Here is a 13,853-nt window from a genome sequence, read left to right as displayed (position 1 = left end):
CGAACAGGGCCCTGCTTTCCTCAAAGACTTTGTCTTCAAGTAACTACGGTGGAACCCTGCTTACAAAGAAGATTTTGTGCACAACCTTGGAGCCTTCAAACCAGTGGAAAATCTGTTTGGAAAAGACTCTAATTTCGCGAAACCCCAACTTCCAGGTGCATCGACTGAGTGGAAGTTCTTGGACAAAGCCGAACCGCACTGCCTTTGTTCCAAACCACACGGACCATGTGCCGTGTGCTGTGATCTGAGCCCGAAGACAGAGAGGCCTCTCTGCGACGAAGTTCAGATAAGTTTAACAGTTTGGAGTTCATGATTCATGACATTTGAGAAATCAATTAGAAATGTTATTCTGTGATTCATAACTCTAGAATGTGTAATATCATTTAGTTTTCTTAAATATAAATGTGTGTTGCATTAAACTGTTTTGTTGATAATTTTAGAAATAAAATCTGTCAACCCCGAGAAATATCTTCTCATTCCTGTTTAACTGTTTAGTCTGAAATTGACACAAGTCAATAGACGTTAGATTATTGGTGGCCCTGCCTATCCTTGATCATTGAATAATAATCAGTTAAGGGAAATTGTGGTAACAAGTAACGATAGGATCTTTCTCGGCACCTAAACGTAAATGAGACTGATATATATATAACGAGAAGTTACCTGACATAAATACTAACCTGCGTAGTTATTTAATGTCTGACTAACAATACTAACGAGAGACTCACCTTCGTCTTACTAACCGGTATTGTAGTTAATGTGTTTATAACCTTTTTTGTTTAACGATTTGTGTGTTAGAGCATCAGACTTTTAATCTGAGGGTCCAGGGTTCGAGTCCCTGTTCGGGCGCCTTGTTGACCGAGGGCCATGATGGTGAAAAGCCTGGATGGCCTTCCAGGTGACAATGAAATATGCAGTTGCGTCTAGGCAAGGTGTCTAGTCCTCTTTGCTTCTTTCGGCAAATATCCAGCCTGGGCAAGTGTTGTCTTCCAGAGGCAAGTCAAGCCAGGAACTCTGAGAGATGTTTTTGCCGTTGACGACGTGTCACTTTATAACAGCACAACATGCATCTCTACTTGACTTGGCACAATCTGTGAGGGTTGGGCCAACACAACGTGTCCACACATTTGCAGGCGTCTTGAAATACTTGGAATGACCTGTGGCCCCATGCCATGCAGAAGTCCACAGCTATGCGTGTCAGCATGCTCTGCTCTTCATCCCCAATGTGCCACTTGTAAGAACTGTGTAAAAAGCGACAGAGAACGTGATCAGCAAAGAAACACAATTCTCCTGAGAACGACAATCATCGTGCCGATCGTAATCTCAGTGCATACCTGGATGCCCAACAAGCCAAGCCAGTGGTTCCCAAGCGTTGTAATGCCACGGCACACTTTGCTGAGACCAAAAACCTTCGCGGCGCACCAACATGAAAAAAAAAAAAAAGGATTTACTAGGTATTGTCTCACCTGAATGGCAACAGGCTGCTAAAACTATTATCACACGCACATTGCATGTTAAAGTATGTCAGTAAGGGAGTAATTAAAAGGGCAAATGTGTGAAGTGCAAGGAGTGGTCCTTAGTGGTTTGGTAAAAAAGTACACAGACAAACTAAATAATCCCTTGATACAAATCATTTATTTAGTGCAGACAGACCAAGACCAGCCACAATAAACTATTCGCAGTAAATATAAATTCACAGCAAAATAGGTTCAGTTCACAATATCCTATAACAAGCTGCACAAAGGCAGCGCTAGCAGTGGAAAGAATGAAGAACTGCAGGAGAAACGCCGGGGCTATTTAGAGCCCGATTATTCAACACAGAGGGGGAAAACCAAGGCCAAATGAGACTTAGAGGAACAGGAGACATCCAACAACAGTATAAAGATAAAAAGGAATTCACCACATGTCCCTTTAATCAATTGCCTTGCAGTTCCACTGTGTAGCGTTATGTTGGGTGTATTTTGATAAGAGCATTTGGGCTCTGAGCTGAAGCACTGATCTAAAGAAGACCTCTCCACCCCCAAAGTTATCAGATTTCCTTTGCTCATCAGCTTGGAACTGGTTTGCATCAAAGTGACAGTTTTGGGGAGGATGGCACCGAGAAGAGGCCAAATAGGTTGAATCCTGCTATGAGATGTCTGGAGAAAGATGCCTGTAGGTGATAAAAACTCTTTGAAGTGGACGAGAGCCGAAATCCCGACATAGAGCTACGAACCCGGGCCAACCGGCATTTCCAAAAGATGGCATGGATTGACATCAGTCATAAATCAAGCCCCCCTCCATTAGGACACTGGGGGCTGAAACCGAAATCCAATCTCAAGAACTCAAGAACCAATCACCTATTGATCTGACAGACTATAAGGAACAGTGCACAGTCTCTCTCTCTCTCTCTCTTTCTCTCTCTCTCTCTTTCTCTCTCACCTGAACCAGTAACTCGCTGCCACAGCTCAACCTGTAGCTCTGTTGCCCGAACCGGAACCAGAAACCAACCAAGTCTTTGCCGGCAACAGAAGAGTTAAACTGGGAGAAGGAGATTGAGCCGTACGAAGAATTCTTTTAAAGGACTTTATTAAATAAAGAACTTTACAGACTGCGCATGCCCGCCTGTGCCCACCTGATCAGTGGAGTTTTACAGCTGGACAATTGAGTAAGTCGAATGTATATGAAAGTGTTCAGTCATTTAAATAGCTATTTGAGTCTTAAGAAACTTGACCCTTGGAACGAACAGGGCCCTGCTTTCCTCAAAGACTTTGTCTTCAAGTAACTACGGTGGAACCCTGCTTACAAAGAAGATTTTGTGCACAACCTTGGAGCCTTCAAACCAGTGGAAAATCTGTTTGGAAAAGACTCTAATTTCGCGAAACCCCAACTTCCAGGTGCATCGACTGAGTGGAAGTTCTTGGACAAAGCCGAACCGCACTGCCTTTGTTCCAAACCACACGGACCATGTGCCGTGTGCTGTGATCTGAGCCCGAAGACAGAGAGGCCTCTCTGCGACGAAGTTCAGATAAGTTTAACAGTTTGGAGTTCATGATTCATGACATTTGAGAAATCAATTAGAAATGTTATTCTGTGATTCATAACTCTAGAATGTGTAATATCATTTAGTTTTCTTAAATATAAATGTGTGTTGCATTAAACTGTTTTGTTGATAATTTTAGAAATAAAATCTGTCAACCCCGAGAAATATCTTCTCATTCCTGTTTAACTGTTTAGTATGAAATTGACACAAGTCAATAGACGTTAGATTATTGGTGGCCCTGCCTATCCTTGATCATTGAATAATAATCAGTTAAGGGAAATTGTGGTAACAAGTAACGATAGGATCTTTCTCGGCACCTAAACGTAAATGAGACTGATATATATATAACGAGAAGTTACCTGACATAAATACTAACCTGCGTAGTTATTTAATGTCTGACTAACAATACTAACGAGAGACTCACCTTCGTCTTACTAACCGGTATTGTAGTTAATGTGTTTATAACATTTTTTGTTTAACGATTTGTGTGTTATCATATGCGATCCCATGGTCTTTGATTTGGTCACGGAAGTGATTTGTCTTTGATTTGTTGATCTAGAGTTGAATTTTGATTAGCTTTTCCCTTTTGTATAATTAGTGTAGTGCTACATTTAGTCTTTGTTTTTGAATAAATTTAACAATTTATATCTTTGGAATTTGTGTCTGTGTCCAATTATTACAGAAATTGAGTTCTACAAGATTCCAGGATTCGTGATGAGGTGATACTATAAATTCACTTCTTAAATTGAAATTTATAAGTGTACCTTACGATACAACTGATAGCACTGCAACTCAGTGTAGGTGTGCGTTCAGTCCGGCAAACACAACATTTCAGTTATGAAACGCTTTCTACAGGTGATGTATAAATGTAATATTTTCACACATTTGAATAAGTTTGATTTGATACAAGATTTATGAAGTTGACCAAACAAAATGACATAATATTTTTCAGGGGATAAAAATCTCACGACACAATTGGGTAGTCCTCACGGCACACGGGTTGAAAACCACTGAGCCAAGCCACGGTGCTTCTTGGCTTTGCACGGCCACTGAGACTGCCAGGGGAAGATGGTGAGAAGCTTCACTTCGATAGCTCAATTGGTAGAGCGGAGGACTGTAGGTTTCAGGCAGCGGGCATCCTTAGGTCGCTGGTTCAATTCCGGCTCGAAGGAAGGCGTGATTATGGTTTGACATCGGTTTTGGACGAGCTCCCAAATGTCAAGCCATTGGAATTGCATGAGGACAAGGAGAAAACACCGGAAATTCGGATTTGCTGTGGAGAACTCGCATTGCCCAAACATCTCATATGCATGTGACCCTTTTCACCCTGAGCCCAGTTTTCTAAACAGGCCAGAAAGCGGTCTGGAACAATCATGAAGCCAACACATTGTGAAGCACTTCACTGAAGCCCGGGTAGCTCAGCCGGTAGAGCATCAGACTTTTAATCTGAGGGTCCAGGGTTCGAGTCCCTGTTCGGGCGCCTTGTTGACCGAGGGCCATGATGGTGAAAAGCCTGGATGGCCTTCCAGGTGACAATGAAATATGCAGTTGCGTCTAGGCAAGGTGTCTAGTCCTCTTTGCTTCTTTCGGCAAATATCCAGCCTGGGCAAGTGTTGTCTTCCAGAGGCAAGTCAAGCCAGGAACTCTGAGAGATGTTTTTGCCGTTGACGACGTGTCACTTTAGAACAGCACAACATGCATCTCTACTTGACTTGGCACAATCTGTGAGGGTTGGGCCAACACAACGTGTCCACACATTTGCAGGCGTCTTGAAATACTTGGAATGACCTGTGGCCCCATGCCATGCAGAAGTCCACAGCTATGCGTGTCAGCATGCTCTGCTCCTCATCCCCAATGTGCCACTTGTAAGAACTTTGTAAAAAGCGACAGAGAACATGATCAGCAAAGAAACACAATTCTCCTGAGAACGACAATCATCGTGCCGATCGTAATCTCAGTGCATACCTGGATGCCCAACAAGCCAAGCCAGTGGTTCCCAAGCGTTGTAATGCCACGGCACACTTTGCTGAGACCAAAAACCTTCGCGGCGCACCAACATGAAAAAAAAAAAAAAGGATTTACTAGGTATTGTCTCACCTGAATGGCAACAGGCTGCTAAAACTATTATCACACGCACATTGCATGTTAAAGTATGTCAGTAAGGGAGTAATTAAAAGGGCAAATGTGTGAAGTGCAAGGAGTGGCCCTTAGTGGTTAGGTAAAAAAGTACACAGACAAACTAAATAATCCCTTGATACAAATCATTTATTTAGTGCAGACAGACCAAGACCAGCCACAATAAACTATTCGCAGTAAATATAAATTCACAGCAAAATAGGTTCAGTTCACAATATCCTATAACAAGCTGTATTTAACGAAGTAGTTAAACGTTACAAAGGGCATTACAATTGTTGAAAAACAATAGCACACGGATCAAACATGCTATCCCCGCCATTTTATTCGATTTGATTAGACGTTTCGCGACCGAAATGTTTTGTGTGCAGACTGAACGCACACCTGAGCCGAGCACGATCACTATACATATCCACAGTTAATCTAAGCAGTATCATATTGTAACCGTTTCGGTCTGTTATCAACCCTTCCGGATCCAAAACCAGGAGTCAGACACCCTTTTCGGTGGACATGCTGTTGACTTCTCACAAGCACCATCTGCCTTCACAAAGGCAGCGCTAGCAGTGGAAAGAACGAAGAACTGCAGGAGAAACGCCGGTGCTATTTAGAGCCCGATTATTCAACACAGAGGGGGAAAACCAAGGCCAAATGAGACTTAGAGGAACAGGAGACATCCAACAACAGTATAAAGATAAAAAGGAATTCACCACATGTCCCTTTAATCAATTGCCTTGCAGTTCCACTGTGTAGCGTTATGTTGGGTGTATTTTGATAAGAGCATTTGGGCTCTGAGCTGAAGCACTGATCTAAAGAAGACCTCTCCACCCCCAAAGTTATCAGATTTCCTTTGCTCATCAGCTTGGAACTGGTTTGCATCAAAGTGACAGTTTTGGGGAGGATGGCACCGAGAAGAGGCCAAATAGGTTGAATCCTGCTATGAGATGTCTGGAGAAAGGGGCCTGTAGGTGATAAAAACTCTTTGAAGTGGACGAGAGCCGAAATCCCGACATAGTGCTACGAACCCGGGCCAACCGGCATTTCCAAAAGATGGCATGGATTGACATCAGTCATAAATCAAGCCCCCCTCCATTAGGACACTGGGGGCTGAAACCGAAATCCAATCTCAAGAACTCAAGAACCAATCACCTATTGATCTGACAGACTATAAGGAACAGTGCACAGTCTCTCTCTCTCTCTCTCTCTCTCTCTTTCTCTCTCTCTCTCTTTCTCTCTCACCTGAACCAGTAACTCGCTGCCACAGCTCAACCTGTAGCTCTGTTGCCCGAACCGGAACCAGAAACCAACCAAGTCTTTGCCGGCAACAGAAGAGTTAAACTGGGAGAAGGAGATTGAGCCGTACGAAGAATTCTTTTAAAGGACTTTATTAAATAAAGAACTTTACAGACTGCGCATGCCCGCCTGTGCCCACCTGATCAGTGGAGTTTTACAGCTGGACAATTGAGTAAGTCGAATGTATATGAAAGTGTTCAGTCATTTAAATAGCTATTTGAGTCTTAAGAAACTTGACCCTTGGAACGAACAGGGCCCTGCTTTCCTCAAAGACTTTGTCTTCAAGTAACTACGGTGGAACCCTGCTTACAAAGAAGATTTTGTGCACAACCTTGGAGCCTTCAAACCAGTGGAAAATCTGTTTGGAAAAGACTCTAATTTCGCGAAACCCCAATTTCCAGGTGCATCGACTGAGTGGAAGTTCTTGGACAAAGCCGAACCGCACTGCCTTTGTTCCAAACCACACGGACCATGTGCCGTGTGCTGTGATCTGAGCCCGAAGACAGAGAGGCCTCTCTGCGACGAAGTTCAGATAAGTTTAACAGTTTGGAGTTCATGATTCATGACATTTGAGAAATCAATTCGAAATGTTATTCTGTGATTCAAAACTCTAGAATGTGTAATATCATTTAGTTTTCTTAAATATAAATGTGTGTTGCATTAAACTGTTTTGTTGATAATTTTAGAAATAAAATCTGTCAACCCTGAGAAATATCTTCTCATTCCTGTTTAACTGTTTAGTCTGAAATTGACACAAGTCAATAGACGTTAGATTATTGGTGGCCCTGCCTATCCTTGATCATTGAATAATAATCAGTTAAGGGAAATTGTGGTAACAAGTAACGATAGGATCTTTCTCGGCACCTAAACGTAAATGAGACTGATATATATATAACGAGAAGTTACCTGACATAAATACTAACCTGCGTAGTTATTTAATGTCTGACTAACAATACTAACGAGAGACTCACCTTCGTCTTACTAACCGGTATTGTAGTTAATGTGTTTATAACCTTTTTTGTTTAACGATTTGTGTGTTAGAGCATCAGACTTTTAATCTGAGGGTCCAGGGTTCGAGTCCCTGTTCGGGCGCCTTGTTGACCGAGGGCCATGGTGGTGAAAAGCCTGGATGGCCTTCCAGGTGACAATGAAATATGCAGTTGCGTCTAGGCAAGGTGTCTAGTCCTCTTTGCTTCTTTCGGCAAATATCCAGCCTGGGCAAGTGTTGTCTTCCAGAGGCAAGTCAAGCCAGGAACTCTGAGAGATGTTTTTGCCGTTGACGACGTGTCACTTTAGAACAGCACAACATGCATCTCTACTTGACTTGGCACAATCTGTGAGGGTTGGGCCAACACAACGTGTCCACACATTTGCAGGCGTCTTGAAATACTTGGAATGACCTGTGGCCCCATGCCATGCAGAAGTCCACAGCTATGCCTCATCCCCAATGTGCCACTTGTAAGAACTTTGTAAAAAGCGACAGAGAACATGATCAGCAAAGAAACACAATTCTCCTGAGAACGACAATCATCGTGCCGATCGTAATCTCAGTGCATACCTGGATGCCCAACAAGCCAAGCCAGTGGTTCCCAAGCGTTGTAATGCCACGGCACACTTTGCTGAGACCAAAAACCTTCGCGGCGCACCAACATGAAAAAAAAAAAAAAGGATTTACTAGGTATTGTCTCACCTGAATGGCAACAGGCTGCTAAAACTATTATCACACGCACATTGCATGTTAAAGTATGTCAGTAAGGGAGTAATTAAAAGGGCAAATGTGTGAAGTGCAAGGAGTGGCCCTTAGTGGTTAGGTAAAAAAGTACACAGACAAACTAAATAATCCCTTGATACAAATCATTTATTTAGTGCAGACAGACCAAGACCAGCCACAATAAACTATTCGCAGTAAATATAAATTCACAGCAAAATAGGTTCAGTTCACAATATCCTATAACAAGCTGCACAAAGGCATCGCTAGCAGTGGAAAGAACGAAGAACTGCAGGAGAAACGCCGGGGCTATTTAGAGCCCGATTATTCAACACAGAGGGGGAAAACCAAGGCCAAATGAGACTTAGAGGAAGAGGAGACATCCAACAACAGTATAGAGATAAAAAGGAATTCACCACATGTCCCTTTAATCAATTGCCTTGCAGTTCCACTGTGTAGCGTTATGTTGGGTGTATTTTGATAAGAGCATTTGGGCTCTGAGCTGAAGCACTGATCTAAAGAAGACCTCTCCACCCCCAAAGTTATCAGATTTCCTTTGCTCATCAGCTTGGAACTGGTTTGCATCAAAGTGACAGTTTTGGGGAGGATGGCACCGAGAAGAGGCCAAATAGGTTGAATCCTGCTATGAGATGTCTGGAGAAAGGGGCCTGTAGGTGATAAAAACTCTTTGAAGTGGACGAGAGCCGAAATCCCGACATAGAGCTACGAACCCGGGCCAACCGGCATTTCCAAAAGATGGCATGGATTGACATCAGTCATAAATCAAGCCCCTCCCCATTAGGACACTGGGGGCTGAAACCGAAATCCAATCTCAAGAACTCAAGAACCAATCACCTATTGATCTGACAGACTATAAGGAACAGTGCACAGTCTCTCTCTCTCTCTCTCTCTCTTTCTCTCTCACCTGAACCAGTAACTCGCTGCCACAGCTCAACCTGTAGCTCTGTTGCCCGAACCGGAACCAGAAACCAACCAAGTCTTTGCCGGCAACAGAAGAGTTAAACTGGGAGAAGGAGATTGAGCCGTACGAAGAATTCTTTTAAAGGACTTTATTAAATAAAGAACTTTACAGACTGCGCATGCCCGCCTGTGCCCACCTGATCAGTGGAGTTTTACAGCTGGACAATTGAGTAAGTCGAATGTATATGAAAGTGTTCAGTCATTTAAATAGCTATTTGAGTCTTAAGAAACTTGACCCTTGGAACGAACAGGGCCCTGCTTTCCTCAAAGACTTTGTCTTCAAGTAACTACGGTGGAACCCTGCTTACAAAGAAGATTTTGTGCACAACCTTGGAGCCTTCAAACCAGTGGAAAATCTGTTTGGAAAAGACTCTAATTTCGCGAAACCCCAATTTCCAGGTGCATCGACTGAGTGGAAGTTCTTGGACAAAGCCGAACCGCACTGCCTTTGTTCCAAACCACACGGACCATGTGCCGTGTGCTGTGATCTGAGCCCGAAGACAGAGAGGCCTCTCTGCGACGAAGTTCAGATAAGTTTAACAGTTTGGAGTTCATGATTCATGACATTTGAGAAATCAATTAGAAATGTTATTCTGTGATTCAAAACTCTAGAATGTGTAATATCATTTAGTTTTCTTAAATATAAATGTGTGTTGCATTAAACTGTTTTGTTGATAATTTTAGAAATAAAATCTGTCAACCCCGAGAAATATCTTCTCATTCCTGTTTAACTGTTTAGTCTGAAATTGACACAAGTCAATAGACGTTAGATTATTGGTGGCCCTGCCTATCCTTGATCATTGAATAATAATCAGTTAAGGGAAATTGTGGTAACAAGTAATGATAGGATCTTTCTCGGCACCTAAACGTAAATGAGACTGATATATATATAACGAGAAGTTACCTGACATAAATACTAACCTGCGTAGTTATTTAATGTCTGACTAACAATACTAACGAGAGACTCACCTTCGTCTTACTAACCGGTATTGTAGTTAATGTGTTTATAACCTTTTTTGTTTAACGATTTGTGTGTTATCATATGCGATCCCATGGTCTTTGATTTGGTCACGGAAGTGATTTGTCTTTGATTTGTTGATCTAGAGTTGAATTTTAATTAGCTTTTCCCTTTTGTATAATTAGTGTAGTGCTACATTTAGTCTTTGTTTTTGAATAAATTTAACAATTTATATCTTTGGAATTGGTGTCTGTGTCCAATTATTACAGAAATTGAGTTCTACAAGATTCCAGGATTCGTGATAAGGTGATACTATAAATTCACTTCTTAAATTGAAATTTATAAGTGTACCTTACGATACAACTGATAGCACTGCAACTCAGTGTAGGTGTGCGTTCAGTCCGGCAAACACAACATTTCAGTTATGAAACGCTTTCTACAGGTGATGTATAAATGTAATATTTTCACACATTTGAATAAGTTTGATTTGATACAAGATTTATGAAGTTGACCAAACAAAATGACATAATATTTTTCAGGGGATAAAAATCTCACGACACAATTGGGTAGTCCTCACGGCACACGGGTTGAAAACCACTGAGCCAAGCCACGGTGCTTCTTGGCTTTGCACGGCCACTGAGACTGCCAGGGGAAGACGGTGAGAATCTTCCCTTCGATAGCTCAGTTGGTAGAGCGGAGGACTGTAGGTTTCAGACAGCGGGCATCCTTAGGTCGCTGGTTCAATTCCGGCTCGAAGGAAGGCGTGATTATGGTTTGACATCGGTTTTGGACGAGCTCCCAAATGTCAAGCCATTGGAATTGCATGAGGACAAGGAGAAAACACCGGAAATTCGGATTTGCTGTGGAGAACTCGCATTGCCCAAACATCTCATATGCATGTGGCCCTTTTCACCCTGAGCCCAGTTTTCTAAACCGGCCAGAAAGCGGTCTGGAACAATCATGAAGCCAACACATTGTGAAGCACTTCACTGAAGCCCGGGTAGCTCAGCCGGTAGAGCATCAGACTTTTAATCTGAGGGTCCAGGGTTCGAGTCCCTGTTCGGGTGCCTTGTTGACCGAGGGCCATGATGGTGAAAAGCCTGGATGGCCTTCCAGGTGCCAATGAAATATGCAGTTGTGTCTAGGCAAGGTGTCTAGTCCTCTTTGCTTCTTTCGGCAAATATCCAGCCTGGGCAAGTGTTGTCTTCCAGAGGCAAGTCAAGCCAGGAACTCTGAGAGATGTTTTTGCCGTTGACGACGTGTCACTTTAGAACAGCACAACATGCATCTCTACTTGACTTGGCACAATCTGTGAGGGTTGGGCCAACACAACGTGTCCACACATTTGCAGGCGTCTTGAAATACTTGGAATGACCTGTGGCCCCATGCCATGCAGAAGTCCACAGCTATGCGTGTCAGCATGCTCTGCTCCTCATCCCCAATGTGCCACTTGTAAGAACTTTGTAAAAAGCGACAGAGAACATGATCAGCAAAGAAACACAATTCTCCTGAGAACGACAATCATCGTGCCGATCGTAATCTCAGTGCATACCTGGATGCCCAACAAGCCAAGCCAGTGGTTCCCAAGCGTTGTAATGCCACGGCACACTTTGCTGAGACCAAAAACCTTCGCGGCGCACCAACATGAAAAAAAAAAAAAAGGATTTACTAGGTATTGTCTCACCTGAATGGCAACAGGCTGCTAAAACTATTATCACACGCACATTGCATGTTAAAGTATGTCAGTAAGGGAGTAATTAAAAGGGCAAATGTGTGAAGTGCAAGGAGTGGCCCTTAGTGGTTAGGTAAAAAAGTACACAGACAAACTAAATAATCCCTTGATACAAATCATTTATTTAGTGCAGACAGACCAAGACCAGCCACAATAAACTATTCGCAGTAAATATAAATTCACAGCAAAATAGGTTCAGTTCACAATATCCTATAACAAGCTGTATTTAACGAAGTAGTTAAACGTTACAAAGGGCATTACAATTGTTGAGAAACAATAGCACACGGATCAAACATGCTATCCCCGCCATTTTATTCGATTTGATTAGACGTTTCGCGACCGAAATGTTTTGTGTGCAGACTGAACGCACACCTGAGCCGAGCACGATCACAATACATATCCACAGTTAATCTAAGCAGTATCATATTGTAACCATTTCGGTCTGTTATCAACCCTTCCGGATCCAAAACCAGGAGTCAGACACCCTTTTCGGTGGACATGCTGTTGACTTCTCACAAGCACCATCTGCCTTCACAAAGGCAGCGCTAGCAGTGGAAAGAACGAAGAACTGCAGAAGAAACGCCGGGGCTATTTAGATCCCGATTATTCAACACAGAGGGGGGAAACCAAAGCCAAATGAGACTTAGAGGAACAGGAGACATCCAACAACAGTATAAAGATGAAAAGGAATTCACCACATGTCCCTTTAATCAATTGCCTTGCAGTTCCACTGTGTAGCGTTATGTTGGGTGTATTTTGATAAGAGCATTTGGGCTCTGAGCTGAAGCACTGATCTAAAGAAGACCTCTTCACCCCCAAAGTTATCAGATTTCCTTTGCTCATCAGCTTGGAACTGGTTTGCATCAAAGTGACAGTTTTGGGGAGGATGGCACCGAGAAGAGGCCAAATAGGTTGAATCCTGCTATGAGATGTCTGGAGAAAGGGGCCTGTAGGTGATAAAAACTCTTTGAAGTGGACGAGAGCCGAAATCCCGACATAGAGCTACGAACCCGGGCCAACCGGCATTTCCAAATGATGGCATGGATTGACATCAGTCATAAATCAAGCCCCCCTCCATTAGGACACTGGGGGCTGAAACCGAAATCCAATCTCAAGAACTCAAGAACCAATCACCTACTGATCTGACAGACTATAAGGAACAGTGCACAGTCTCTCTCTCTCTCTCTCTTTCTCTCTCTCTCTCTTTCTCTCTCACCTGAACCAGTAACTCGCTGCCACAGCTCAACCTGTAGCTCTGTTGCCCGAACCGGAACCAGAAACCAACCAAGTCTTTGCCGGCAACAGAAGAGTTAAACTGGGAGAAGTAGATTGAGCCGTACGAAGAATTCTATTAAAGGACTATATTAAAGAAAGAACTTTACAGACTGCGCATGCCCGCCTGTGCCCACCTGATCAGTGGAGTTTTACAGCTGGACAATTGAGTAAGTCGAATGTATATGAAAGTGTTCAGTCATTTAAATAGCTATTTGAGTCTTAAGAAACTTGACCCTTGGAACGAACAGGGCCCTGCTTTCCTCAAAGACTTTGTCTTCAAGTAACTACGGTGGAACCCTGCTTACAAAGAAGATTTTGTGCACAACCTTGGAGCCTTCAAACCAGTGGAAAATCTGTTTGGAAAAGACTCTAATTTCGCGAAACCCCAATTTCCAGGTGCATCGACTTAGTGGAAGTTCTTGGACAAAGCCGAACCGCACTGCCTTTGTTCCAAACCACACGGACCATATGCCGTGTGCTGTGATCTGAGCCCGAAGACAGAGAGGCCTCTCTGCGACGAAGTTCAGATAAGTTTAACAGTTTGGAGTTCATGATTCATGACATTTGAGAAATCAATTAGAAATGTTATTCTGTGATTCAAAACTCTAGAATGTGTAATATCATTTCGTTTTCTTAAATATAAATGTGTGTTGCATTAAACTGTTTTGTTGATAATTTTAGAAATAAAATCTGTCAACCCCGAGAAATATCTTCTCATTCCTGTTTAACTGTTTAGTCTGAAATTGACACAAGTCAA

General features: G+C 42.8%; 4 non-coding genes across 4 annotated transcripts; all 4 read left to right on the top strand.

Moving 5' to 3' along the window:
- The first annotated feature begins 4,102 nt into the window (after nucleotides 1-4,102).
- trnay-gua (transfer RNA tyrosine (anticodon GUA)) lies at nucleotides 4,103-4,191 on the top strand. Its single transcript is given in 2 exon segments — nucleotides 4,103-4,139; nucleotides 4,156-4,191. It is a non-coding gene; the product is annotated as a tRNA-Tyr (tRNA).
- Nucleotides 4,192-4,426: 235 nt separating this feature from the next.
- On the top strand, nucleotides 4,427-4,499 carry trnak-uuu (transfer RNA lysine (anticodon UUU)). The gene has a single exon. It is a non-coding gene; the product is annotated as a tRNA-Lys (tRNA).
- A 6,260-nt stretch (nucleotides 4,500-10,759) lies between these two features.
- trnay-gua (transfer RNA tyrosine (anticodon GUA)) lies at nucleotides 10,760-10,848 on the top strand. Its single transcript is given in 2 exon segments — nucleotides 10,760-10,796; nucleotides 10,813-10,848. It is a non-coding gene; the product is annotated as a tRNA-Tyr (tRNA).
- A 235-nt stretch (nucleotides 10,849-11,083) lies between these two features.
- Nucleotides 11,084-11,156, top strand: trnak-uuu (transfer RNA lysine (anticodon UUU)). Its single transcript has one exon. It is a non-coding gene; the product is annotated as a tRNA-Lys (tRNA).
- The last annotated feature ends 2,697 nt before the right edge of the window (nucleotides 11,157-13,853 follow it).

The sequence above is a fragment of the Amia ocellicauda genome, unplaced genomic scaffold (assembly GCF_036373705.1).
Source record: "Amia ocellicauda isolate fAmiCal2 unplaced genomic scaffold, fAmiCal2.hap1 HAP1_SCAFFOLD_214, whole genome shotgun sequence".
NCBI lineage: Eukaryota > Metazoa > Chordata > Actinopteri > Amiiformes > Amiidae > Amia > Amia ocellicauda.
This window is presented reverse-complemented; position numbering and strand designations above follow the sequence as displayed.